Below are 13,443 nucleotides of genomic sequence, written 5' to 3'. Positions count from 1 at the left end.
CAGTGCCTAAGAGGTGCGGGTTAGGGTTAGCAGAGACTACAAACTCAATTACCCACAGGCCGTGTAAAGGCGAGCAGCTGGGCAGGGCCCAGCCAACTGGAGAAGCAGACCCTGGAAGGGGGACCCCACTCTGCAGCATCACCACGAGGGGAGGGGATAAAGACCCACCGCAGCCAGATCTTCCGTTTTTCATGAAGAGCTAGAAATCCCGACTTCTGGTCAGTATCTACCAATTTTTAAATGTTAGCCACTGATTAAAAAGTTTTAAAACACTGGGAGCACTGACAAAATACAGCTGTTGGCCAGATGCAGCCAGTGAGTAAAGAGCTCTCAACCTCTACCTGAAAGTACCTACATTTTTCCAAACCGGTAAATTTTGTTCAATTTTTATTTTTGGAAGGATAGGAGAAAGTCAGGAAATGGTATGGAACGGAGATAAACACAAGAGAGTCAAGCAGCTGATATTAAGAAAATATTTCTAACCTACGTGAGAAAACAATGGTAGTTATCTATAATCAAATTCTGAACAAACTGTTTAAATTTATTCAGCTATGCTAGGCATAAAACTCTAAGAGTGAGAATTTCTTGGGTCCAGAGCAAATTCCCACAATTCACTGTCAACGAACCTACGAGAACTTACTATACTACTGTGTATTAAATGTTTCTTGTAAAAGATTTAAAATAATAACAGCTCCAGAAAGGGTCCTCTGTGCCAAGTGCTATGCCAGCCTTTGGCACCCGGGTCACCAGTGTGGGTCACGCAGCCTCTGGGCGAGATTCCAATTAAGGCCTGTCTAACAAATCTGCCTCCAAAACAAGAAACAAAAACAAGAACTTAGATTCAACATCATCAAATTGTGCTCATTTTTTCTAAAGCCAAAACAGTAACTGACATTTTTGTGCTAATAATCATGCCTGCACATCAGCTGCAATTCACCAAGGGCTTTTCTCATACAGCGTCTCATGACAGCTCGCAGCCTTTCACTGCGCAGTTTAGACTTTGTATCTTGTCCAAAGTCTTCTGACAGCTATGATGAACAACACTGCTTTTTAGAAACAGCAACAATGCAAACAGACATTGGGCGTTTTCTGCATCCAGGTACAGCGCTTGGCATGTTTCATCTCCCCCTTAAAGAACCTCATTCAAGGTGACTACTGTTACCACCATCCCATTCTACAGGCAAGGAAACTGAGGCTTAGGGAGCTCGGGTGGCTTGTCTCCAGTCGGACCTCGAGTAGGCGCAAAGCTGACATTCTGCAGCGGCTCTGCCTCCACACCTGAGACCAGCGTGTCAGTGTCCCGTGAAGGCGGCGTTGTCCTGGAGGCCATCTGCATTTTAAGCCAACCTCAGCCTGCTGCCAGCGCACAGACCTAAGGCGTGGCCACCGTCCTCCTGCTGCTCCTCCCCCGTGCCCACTTTCCCCACTTGGGCAGAAGCCATTTTTTTATTTTTACTTTTCCCCACTCAAGACCAGGATGAGTCACTCGGAGCTTAGCCAGCCTGGCCCTAGAGGGCCCTGGAGGCCCAGTGAGGGGCCCCTGGGGGACCCGGCTTCCCTGCCATCGGCCACAGCAGAGCGGCCCGGCCCCCTGCCCAGCTTGCAGGAGTCTAGACAGGCTTTCACACCACTGCTCTCTGAACGGGGTCTAGGAAGAGGGTCCTCTGAGTCACAACAACTCTGTGAAATGGTCGCCAAGGTATCGAAGTAGGAGATGGGGGGAAGGGGCGGCGCCCTCGGCTTGAGAGAAGAGGAAACATCGACTTAGCCAAGAGCTGTGAAATATCCATTACTCAAAGCCCTACATTAGACCCCTGAGAGAGGGAGACATGGACTCTAATGTGCACAAGGATAAATTATGCAAGTAAAAACATCAAGCAAGAAACACACACAACCCCCATACACACTCTCCAGCACAGGCACAAGCACAAAAACTGCATCATAGAGCGGCTGATCTTAAGGTAATAACTCTGTCCTCCCTTACACCCGTCTGTAGACCCCCCTGGCCCTGACTACATAAGGTACCACCTTGCCCGAGACCACACCAGGGCTGTTCCCGGGGGCTCGGAAGGACCAGGAGGGTGGGCACACGGGTGGTGATGACCCGTGGAGGTTAGAGCCGTCCTGAGAGTGTGTGCAGGTCCAGAGGTGCCGAGGAAGGGCGCTGGCCCTGTCCTGGGAGGAAAGAGGGGTCCACTTCCTTACAGGAGGGTGAGGAGGGGTTCGCAAGGTGGAAAAAGGACAAAGGGAGCGGCAGAGGCATAGACACTGCCTCAGCACAGCCGGCTCTGACATGGAAACAGAGCTGAGGGTGCAGGCTAAAACGTGGGGGGCCCCAGGGGATTTCCATTTACGTTCGCAGCCCAGACTCCTGTAATGTACGGGGCAAGGAGAAAAGCAGGCTAGTGGCTGCCTGGGCAGTCCAGCAGGCTGTCAGTCAACTCTGTGTCAAGGATCAGAGGCCAGGCTCCTGCCATTGTGGGGCTGACAGGGCTGCCCAGCAGGGAGAACACACATGCATTAATCTACGACCACACAAATAAATGTAAAACGGCCTCTGATGAGGGCTGAGAATGAGCGGGAGCGTGGACTGCTGGGACGTGCGGCAGGGGGGCCCGTGGACGACGGAAGAATGGGTGGGCACAAACCCAGTCAGGCACCTGGGGGCAAGCCCCTGCTCGCATGTCCTCAGTGGATCTGGGCCTCGGTTTCCTCAAACAGTATCTCTGGGATAATAATGATAACACTTACTCCAGCCAACACCCACTGAGGCCCCAAACCTACGTGGTTACCCAGCAAGCAGGTTGACAGTGCCTGCCACACAGCGTGTAATCAACAAGCAGTAGGTAATAATAATGGTAAAGGGGATGGTAAGACCCCGGCTTCTTATCAGGGAGGTCAGAGAAGGCCTCCCAAGAAGAGGCAGAGGAGCTGAGATCTGAAGGGTGAAGAGACACGAACCAGGCAATCCAGAAAGAAAATGCATTCCGTGCCGAGGGAAGGGCTTACGGAAAGTCCCTGAAAGGGAAGCAGCATCATAAGTATTTCCAGGCAAGGAACGCAGTCCCGGGTGCCCGCTGGAGCACCCTGGTCCACAGGTCACCTCTGTGCTGAGAATGGCTTCTTCTTCTAGGAGGCCTGCCCAGATTACTGTGAGCCCTCAAATAAAAGCTGCATTGTCAACACAATTTCCCAGTTCTGTGGCAGAACTGGGAAGTGAAGAAGATGCAACAAGCCTTGAGCCAAAGGTCCCAAACGAAAACATGAGAATGTATTGGCTACCACCTTGGTGCACCACGCCAGCTCCCACGGGGAATACGGACATCAACCTGGCACTGACCTGGGGTCAGAACCTTGTTCAATTTGCGACTTGTCAGTATTCACTGAGGACTTGACAAGGTTCCAAATGAAGATAAAGATGCTCTTGGGAACTTCCATAAAGAACCACTAGCTATCCTCCCCCCACCAGCCAGAAAAGCATCCTCAACTGGACTATGGGGGGTGAGGGGGAAGCTGTCAGCTATTAGCAAGAATTATTATTTTGGCTAATTTAGAAAATTTGGGATTCATCCAGGATGAAGCTGGGTGGACCTCCCTCCTGGGCATTCCTTGATGGATTACTTTTCTTTTTGAATTGCTATTACTATCCCATCAACAACAGCAGTTTTAAAAAAAAAGTCAGAGGCTAAGAATATAGAGAAGTCATATTTCCGAGGCCTCAGTATGCTGGAAGACACAAGAGACAGCCACAAACCCAAGCCCAGAACAACCTAGAAGAGGGGTGGCCCCACCAAACTCAATGGCCAATGAACCAATTTCAAATGCATTTGATCATATTATAAATCTGTTGTCTGGCTGCAGAAACAGACTTTGCTATTCTCACTCTTTCAACAAACAATTCCTGAGCCAGGTGCATTGTGCTGGCACTGAGAACCCAGAGACTGTGTGTGTGTGTGTGTGTGTGTGTGTGTGTGTGTGTGTGTACTGTCCCCAACCTGAAGGAGCTCAGTTTACTGAGCACAACAGATAGTAAATGAACAGTTATGCTGACAAGTGCTTGGGGAGAGAGAGAAATGAGGGTGCTCTGGGAGCCAGGAGGAAGGTCATCTGCAGGTCACAGAAAGGGACAGGGTGGGGAAGGAAGGTGTCCAGGAGGGCGGAATCTGGAGCTGAGTTCCCGAAATGGGGAGGAGGGGTGGGTCATTCCCAGGAGAGGGCCCAGCACTGACAAAGCCGCCAAGAGGTGAAGGCCATTGGGAGGCTGGGCTGCGGGTAGAAGGTGGGTTAGGGAAGAGGTTAACGAGGAAGGTGGCCCAAGGCCAGATTATGAAAAGACCGCAGGCGGCTGAAGGGGCTGAGGTTTTATTCTAGAAGCAATGAGGAGCCCTCGGGGGCTTTTAAGCAGAAGACAGCCGTGATGAGATGTGTGAGTTAGAAACATCATGCTCATAGGAGTGTCGGGGTGGAATGAGGGAGGACCAAGACGGACAGCGGAAGACCAAGGAAGAGGCTGTTAAAAAAATCCAAATGATGAGTCCTAAACACAGGAGAGGGGCAGGAGAAGAAGGGAGTAAGCTGACAAATTGGAAGATGGGCTCTTCAGGGCTGGTAACCGATGGGACGGACTCCTGCAGTAGACATAACTGAGGGGTGGGGTCCCACTCGAGGCAAGCAACACAGGCAGACAGACATGGCACCAGGGCAGGGATGGTTTCAGGTGCTCGAGGGGCAGCGGGCTGGGAGGAGGTTCCAGGCTGGATGCTTGGATCTGGGGGACTTCAGGCTCCGGGAGAGCAGGGGATGAGCTCACGCAGCCAGAATACTTGGGCTGACGCAAAGGCACCAAGTAAAAGCTTACTAAGCTAAAGACATAGAAGAGAGAACCACAAAGCAGGCAGCGATCCGGGAGGCTGGAGGGCAACCAGGAGACGCAGGCCAGACAGCAGGGTAAGCACAGACCCAGGAGAGGAAGGGAGCGCTCAGCACCGCCAGAGACAGGAGGCCCAAGACGGAGCAGCAGTGAGCTGGGTGTTAGCAACCATGGCCAAGCAAAAGAATTAAAACCAAGTGTTGACGGCTCAGCTGACATGTCTGTAGTCACCTCAAAGAACATTATTATGACTTTTTTCCTCCCGACAGCGTCACTGTCCTGCTTCATTGCTGGGTGAGGCCTTCCGATGACCCTAACTAAACTGTCCGCCCCAATTGCCCTCTACCTCCTTCTCTCCTGCTATTGAACTGGAGAGCATTCTCAGGCCTGCCTGACCTTACGTGACACATCTACTCTGTCTCCCCTCCGTCCTAGAATGTCTGCCTCCTGAGGACAGAGAACTCGCCCTGTCTCACCTCTGTGACCGCAGTGCTTGGCACACGGAGAGTCAACACCTTGTCCCAAGTTGTCTGGCGTATCAGAAGCAACACATCTTCAGTGAGCACATGCTACCTGCCCAACCCCGCACTAACGCTGGGGGTGTGGGCGTGAACAAGACAACGCAGGACCTGCCCTCAGAGCTTGGAGTTGGAAGTGACAGAGAGAAATACCGAGGATTTAAACAAAAAGTAGATTATAACTCGCATAGAGCTAGGCCTGGAATCGGACAGTCACGCCTTCTAGTGATATTTCCTTTCCAAGCCCGAGGCTGCCACCTTCTCCAACCATAGGAAAATTTTAGCTGGGCAAACAGTTAAAGCGTGTGAAGTTTGGTTCGTCTCTTCCAAAGATCCCACACTTCTTCCACCCTTTTCACAGACTCCTCAGAAATGGAAATACCCACTACGGGCTCTGAATGTTTAACCTGTAGAGCTCAATCTGTCTCTGGTCCTTCTACATAAGCAGGAGGAGAAAGTGCAGACTCCGGTGGGAGAGAACGGGGGCAGCATAAACCGGGGGTCAGACAGACCCGGGTTCAAATCCCTGCAGCCTTGGGCAGGTTACTCAACTTCTTTATGATCTGATTTCCTTCTTGCTGAAATGGGAATAGTAACTCCCATGTTATAGGTGGTTGCAAGGATGAAATAAAATGAGACCTACAGAGCACTCAGCACTGTGGCCAGTACACAGTGGGTGTTCGATAAATGGTGGCTCTAAACCATGACACTTGTTGCTTTTACTACCAGATCTCTAACTGCCGTCTTCACACAAACCGAGCCAAAAACTACTTAGCATTCAAACCAAAGAATGTACATTTGAAATACTCCGAACATCAATTGATATCTAGTTGAATGACTTGAGGAATTATCTCAAATTCCCAGGCTTGGGCAGGCTCTGCAATAAGAAGTTTCATTTCAATTTCTTGGTCTACCCCATTTCCTCCTCCAAGTTAGGCAAATGCAACTATTTCCACAACAGGTCACATCTTGTGTCATGGCAAGAGTCCAAGCATGGGCTGGATTCTGTGGTGCAAGTTGTGGCAGAGCTGCGAACACCACACCTGAAAGGGAGCCTACGAACACAATGGAAGCCCAGTGTACACACAAACTCCCAAACACAGCTCGGCTCCAGAGAAGGAAATGAGAACCGGTCACAACATGCTTTCCCTGCCTCAAAGCTAAAGAAAAGGTTATTTTGACATGCAAATACCGAAATCTTATGTGTCTCTCTTCTTTTACCACCCAAACTCTCCATGAGTGGTCTATTTTACTAATGTCTCTGATTCTTTATCCCTCGTTTATGTCGGACCCTGTGCAACCTGGCTTCCTCCCTCCTTTCCTTCTCTTGGTATCATCAGACTCCTCAAGGCCACCTATAACCACCTTGTCACAAATTCGGCAGTCTTCCTTCCAGTCCCTTCTCCCTCGTCTCTGTTGCCCCATCCTCTGCCCTTCCTGGGACTCTCCTCCTCGGCCTCTGGTTCTCTTCTGTCTTCTTCTTCCCAACCCAGAGTTATGCTCATTCCCCAAGGTTCAGCCCTCTGCTCATCACGGGGAAAATTTATTTAATCCTATGGCTTCTGTTCTCCATCTCCAGACCCACCCCCTCAGTCCAGGCTTCAGCCCTGCATTTCCAATTATCCACTGGACATTTCCCGTGGATGAACAACTGTCATCTTGAATTCAATGTATCTAAAACCAGATGCATCAATTACCCTTCTCCGTCCCCAATACCCGTATTTCTGTCAATGGTACCATTGTGAATTACCAAGTTTAAATTTTCATCTTCTTTGGCTCTTGTCTTTAAAGTCTAAGAAGACTGAAAATCCTACGGTTCTCCCTTTGCAATATCTCTTCTCCTGGTCCTTTGCTCCAATTTTAACCACTGTGAACCACATGACCTCATGCCTGGGTTGCTGCTGCTGCCTTTGAACAGGCCCAGGCCTCTTGTCCAGCTGTTAAACAAATGTTCCTCACATGTCACTTCTGCCATTTCACTTCTTTGCCCAAAATAACGAATGTTCCTAACATGTCACTTCTGCCATTTCACTTCTTTGCCCAAAATAACTTCAATGGCTTTCCACTGCCTTCAGGACAAAGTCCAAGTGCCTTAGTCCAGCATGCAGGGTCTAGAAAGGGAGTGGGCAAACTAAAGCCCACAGGCCAAATCCAGCCCACCACCTGCTTCGTAAATAAACCTTTATTGGAACGCAGCCATACCCATATTTCCATATTATCTATGGCTGCTTTCATGCTACAGTGGCAGAGTTGAGCAACTATGACAGAGACCACATGGCCCATGAAACTGAAAGTATTTACCTTCTGATCCTTTACAGAAAAGGGTCGCTGGGCCTGCCCTAGAATAATTAGATGCCAGCAGATACTGCCAGACTTCTCGCCCATGACTCCTCTGGATGAAGTTCTTGCTCCTGTGGGTCTGTGCTGAGCCCATTTTCTTTACATCTTACACCTACCTTCTCAAGCCGAAAAACTCATTTCACTTGTCGCTGGACTTTTCCTTTAAAACAGCCCAAGTTCCACCTCTCCACGACGCCAGCTGCGTCCATCCCATGTACCCTGCAAAGTCCTCCTCTGGCCTCCTTCCCTGCATCTACCATAGAAACCTGCAGGGAGACTCCCTTCTCCGGTGGATCCATTCCACCTGCACTGCAGCCTTCTCAAGGGTCCAGGCTCGGGAACCTCCACAGAGCAGCGCCAATGACAACTACCTTGACCTGCCTTCCAAATACCGATCTTCCATAGCATAATTTGGTAAGAAGGCATCAAACAAACTTACCAGTGAAGGCCTAGGATTCCACATTTGAAAAGCCAAGGTTGGGTCCAAAAGCATGCACTCTAGCCAACACCACCTAAAAGCCAATGAAATAGGAGTTTAGCTTTAAAAGAGATACTTTTACATTTTCTTTCAATGTATAACTCCCAATAAGTTTTGATTTACAGTCCTCCCAGGATGTCCATCTCTGCTTCTCCGCCTAGTGAATCCTGCTCGGCCTTCAAATCCACTGGGTGGTCTTTCCCTGGACGCCTTACCAGAGTCCCCGGCAGGCCAGACAACCCCTCCTCTCAGCTCCCACAGAAGTCTCGTGAGGCCTTCATAGTAACACATGGCACAAGGGAGCATTTCTTATTTAGGAATGGGGGTCCCTAGGCTTATCATGAGAAGAGATCTGGTAAATCACCTCTCTCCTTACCCCCACTGCCAGAACACTATGGGCATTTATATAGTCCTCAATAAATATTTGTAAAATGGATGGAAAAATAACCTACTCAATTTATTAACACATGCCTGGGTATCTAAAATTCTGCCAGGCCACAGTTTCCACCACAGAAATGCAGATCTCAATCCCACTGCTTTTAATAGGCAACCATGTAACAGGAAGGATTAAGGAGATTAATTTTCTAAATGCACACCTTTGGAATGACACTCCCATGGGCAGAAACCTTCAGAGGCTCCCAGTATGTAAGAAGGCAAGTCCGACTCCGTAGCCAGGGTGCCAGGCCCGCGCCAACTGGCCCGGGCTGACTCTGCAGCCCCAGCTTACGAGGTCTCCCCCAGTGGACCCTCCAATCCAGACAAAAAGGACTGAGGGCCAGTCCCTTCCCTCTCAGCACTCCCGCTAGCTGGATGTCTTCCTCCCCTTCTCTCCACATTATCTCCTTCTACTGAAATGTCATCCATTTCAAACATTATATTCCAGATCAAGCTCATGGGGGGGCCCAATAAGTCTTTTCCTCTCCAATTTTTTTTATTGTGGTAAAATACACAACGAAATTTACAAGCTTAGCCAGTGTGAAGTGTATAGCTCAGTGGTATTAAGTACATTCATAATGTTGTACAACCATCACCATCCATCTCCAGAACTCTCTTCATCCGCAAAACTGAAAGTTCATACCCCTTAAACAATAACTTAGCCTTCTCCCTTCCTCCCAGTTCCTGGCAACCAAAAAGGTTTTGTGGAATGAATGAATGAATGAATCTGACCCCAACTCTCCCTACAAAAGCCAGAAATACTGCCCTCTTCTGCTGGACTCCCATGGTACTAGCTTCACATCTTTCTTACATTTATTTCCATCAATCTTTTTTTTTTAAAGATTTTATTTTTTCCTTTTTCTCCCCAAAGCCCCCCGGTACATAGTTGTGTATTCTTCGTTGTGGGTTCCTCTAGTTGTGGCATGTGGGACGCCGCCCCAGCGTGGTCTGACGAGCACTGCCATGTCCGCGCCCAGGATTCGAACCGACGAAACACTGGGCCGCCTGCAGCGGAGCGCACGAACCCAACCACTCGGCCACGGGGCCAGCCCCCCATCAATCTTAAGTGACCCTTTTTTGCACAACTGTATTCTCCTTCATGGCTGGACCTATGACTTATTTGAAAGGTTAAACATGGGTCCAAAAGCATTCATCTGGCCTCTCCTCCCTGTTGCTAGATCCAGTGGGCAAGCCTTTGTCCTCATCTTACAGATTTTGCTCCCAGTTCATCAATCCCTCTTGTTCAACAGCTCCCTCACTTGGCTTCCAGTATAGCATCCTTGGTTTTCCACCCACCTCACTGTCTGTTCTTTCCCTTTGGTGTTCTTCCTCGTCTCCCCACCTCCTAGTGTCAGAGTGCCCCCAGGCTCAGTCCTTGTCCTCATCTCTCCTCTGTATACTTCCAAGCGCCCCTCCGTGATCTCACCTAGTCTCAGGGATTCAAATGTCACCTACGTGCTGATCCTGCCCAGATTTCTCTCCAAGCCTGGACTCTCCTCTGAACTACTGGCTAGTATATATCCAGCTGCCTGTTTCAAGTCAGGTGTAAGTAGACAGGAGGTCTGTGTAAGACATGTTTGAAGTCTCAATCTTAACATGTCTAACCTTCTGACCCCTGACCTTCTCCCAGACTGCTCCTCCCAGAATCTCACCTGTCTCAGTTTAAGCCAACAGTCTTCCAGTTGCCCAGGCCAAAAGGTTTGGAGGCATTCTTGTCTCCTCTCTTTCTCTCTTACTCCATACCCAATCCTCACCAAAACTGGTTTTTACCCTCAAAGTACACTCAGAATATGACCCCTTCTCACCCCCTCCACCATTACCATCCTAGATTATTGCAAGAGCCTCCCAACTCGTGTCCCTGGTTCCTTGCTTCTACACTGGGTGTCACTGCCACCTCCACCCCACTTCCATTCTCAACACAGGAGGGAATCTGTTACAATGTAAATCGGACTATGTCATTTCTTCGCTTAAAATCTTTAAAAGGCTTCCTAGCAAGGACAACGACAAAGGGATGAATGTTTCTAAAGTAGACCTGCAGGCTGGTGGGGGAGGAAGGGTCCTCAGGCCAGTGTCCTCCCATCTAACTATTTCCCAACTGGCAGTCTTGATTGTATCTCCTATTATCTGATTTCTTAAAGAAAGGAAAGTTTTCAAAGGGAGAAAAATACAATCAATGAGCTCCCTTTTCCAGTTAGAGCGCCATAAGAAGCCAACAAAACTCACACTTCTCAAGAAGCAATAAGATACGTCAAGTCTGCTACCACTTAATAACTAGTTTCCAAAGATAGCGCTAGCCTTCCAGAGAACTGTTATTACCCCTTCGGTGGTGGTGGTGAATCCTCCTGAAGCCCCTCTTTTCCCTGTACCCCCCAACTGGTCACCAAGACCTGTCCACCTAATTGTTTCTGGGCTCCACCCCTCTCCTTCACCTCACTGATGCTGTGGCAGGAGGTGATATTCAAATGAAATAACGGTGGACTTGAATTAGCTCAGGTCTCATCAGTTCTTCTCAGAGCTACAGCAGCAGCCTCCTAACCATTCTCCCCACTTCTAGTCATTTACTTATTTCCAACCACAACCTCATACAGTGTCTGCAATGATTTTAAGAAAACCTAAATTTGATCAAGTCTTCTGCTTAAAACTCTCCAAAGAGTTCCGACATTGCCATACTATAAATTCTTCAAAACATAGTACAGTAGCCATAGTAAATATTCTCTGTCATCTTCCCTGGATGCCTTTCTCCTGCATCTTCTTGCAAAGATCCTGCCTGCCCCACCGGGGTGGGCAAATGATGCAGCCCACATCAGCATACTCACTTCCTGCAACAGTGATAGGTCCAAAAGGATAAGCACATCACCCAAGCCAGGCCAATCGGAGCCCTTCTCTAGAATTGATATATGGATGCAGAGAAAGGAGTTCTCCCTTCACTGGAATTGCTAAACTGGAGCTGTCAGCAGTGGGGTCCCCCACACGGAGGGCAGACTGTCTGCAGTGGAAAAGATTGATGCCAACACACCAAGAACAGAAGGCAAGAAGCCAGACAGACCACGGGCAGCATCAACTCCCATTCTGGAACCTCTTCCTTTTGGGAACTCCTACAGCATCCTTCCCAGTTATGGAACTAGCAACTACCCACGGACTCCTCAGCTAGCTGGCAGCCCACAGGCCCACCTGTATCTGAGCCTTTTCCCTCATCGCTTCCTCTGCCAAGAATGCACGCTCCTTGGGTTTTTACACAGCAGCCAGGCCTCCTCCGTGAAGCCTTCCCTGGAGGGAAGCACAGTTAGTCCAATCTTCCAGATGTGTTCTAGAATACACCCCCTCTGCTGCACTTACACTCCCCAGCTGCCTCCCCAATCTCAGCGAGCTGCCCAAGAAACCTCAGACTCAACCTCGTCTCCTCACACTTCCTCACTGCCCACGTGCACTTTCCCCTTCTTCCTTTCTGCCCCACGCCTGCTGTCACAATCCAGAACCTCATTATCTCCCACCTGGACCCAGGCTACAGCCACGCCCTCCACCCAGCGATTCCTCCACACTGCTGGGAGCCAAACCTCCGGGAGCCCTCCTATCACCAACAAAGTCAAACCCTTGGGATGGAGCCCTTCACAGACTGGCCCCAGCCTCTATTCTCTAATCTCTCCCAACGCTTCCACTTCCAGAAAAATGGAGTAGACACACTTTTCCCCTGTTCCAGCTGCTATGTACAACTAAAAGCCCTGGACGTTATACATAAAACAAACGTAAGAAGCCTCTGAAAGGCAGAGTGAAGAAGGCAGACCAGTTAGGGACCCCAGGACCCGAGGAAGGAACTGTGGTGAGCTCCTGGCATTTTCCTTTTGCCTCACATATCCCAGACGTGGATCTGAAGAAGCTGACAACCTGGAAATGCCAACAGGCGCAGCCAAAAAAGGCCCCAACAGAAGTTTGCTCCCTTGAGCAAGACACAAAACTTTTAGAAAATAACCCCTCTATTTCAGCCAAATGCCACAGAAAACCCCATGGTCTCACCCACACCCATACCAGCAAAGTGCAAATGACATCCGCAAAAGACCCAACAGCTGACAGTAACCTTAATGGTGACGAAGGCTTCCCCCTAAGACTAAGAACAGGCAACGACGTCCACTCTCACCACTGCCATTCCGCATGGCACTGGAAGTCCCAGCCAGCACGAGAGAAAACAAAAGGAAATTAAAAACATACAGATGGGAAAGGAAGAAATGAAAGAATCTCTATTCGCAGAATAGACATGATTGTCTACGTAGAAAATCCTGAGGAATATACAAAAAACATTCCTAGGACTAATTAGTGAGTTTAGCAAGGATGTAGAATATGGGATAAAAACAAAAAAACAATTGTATTTCTATATACTAGCAATGAACATGTAGATACTGAAATTAAAAATACAATACTATTCATAACTATTTAAAGAAAAAAATAAATACTTAGGTGTAAATATAATTTCTTCCACAAATCATTCTAGCCACATGGTCTCCCTCTGCCATGAGGGCAGGAGCAGTGGTACATCTGTTTCGCTCTCCAATGAAACTGAAATACCTAGCCAGTGCCCAGCACCCAGTAGGCTTGCAAGGTTTGTTGCCACAGCTCATACTCTGCTCTGTTTGAGAGAGACTTTCTTCCCCTTTAAGCGCTTAGTGAGATCACTGTCTATTAAAAAGTTCCATCTCTGGTTTCTGCCTTGGCAGGTCATGATTGCCAAGGAAGACGGAGGGAAACTGTTTCTGCTCCCATTCCCACACACACTCATGGTCTTACATTATAGACAGAAGGGATTGGAAGCA

General features: G+C 48.9%; 1 protein-coding gene across 47 annotated transcripts in view; it reads right to left on the bottom strand.

Moving 5' to 3' along the window:
- BMAL1 (basic helix-loop-helix ARNT like 1) overlaps nucleotides 1-13,443 on the bottom strand; it is a 103,521-nt gene that overhangs the window by 64,392 nt on the left and 25,686 nt on the right. For 39 of the 47 annotated variants that reach the window (XR_011541205.1, XR_011541206.1, XR_011541208.1 and 36 more), the window contains exon 2: nucleotides 8,168-8,240. The exons of the other annotated variants lie outside the window; for them this stretch is intronic. The gene's annotated coding sequence lies outside the window, so the exon portion shown is untranslated. The remainder of the gene's footprint in view (nucleotides 1-8,167; nucleotides 8,241-13,443) is intronic. 47 annotated transcript variants of the gene reach the window in all.

The sequence above is a fragment of the Equus przewalskii genome, chromosome 6, assembly GCF_037783145.1.
Source record: "Equus przewalskii isolate Varuska chromosome 6, EquPr2, whole genome shotgun sequence".
In the NCBI taxonomy this organism is placed as follows: domain Eukaryota; kingdom Metazoa; phylum Chordata; class Mammalia; order Perissodactyla; family Equidae; genus Equus; species Equus przewalskii.
The sequence above is the reverse complement of the archived record's forward strand: the minus strand, read 5'-3'. Positions and strand labels throughout refer to the sequence as shown.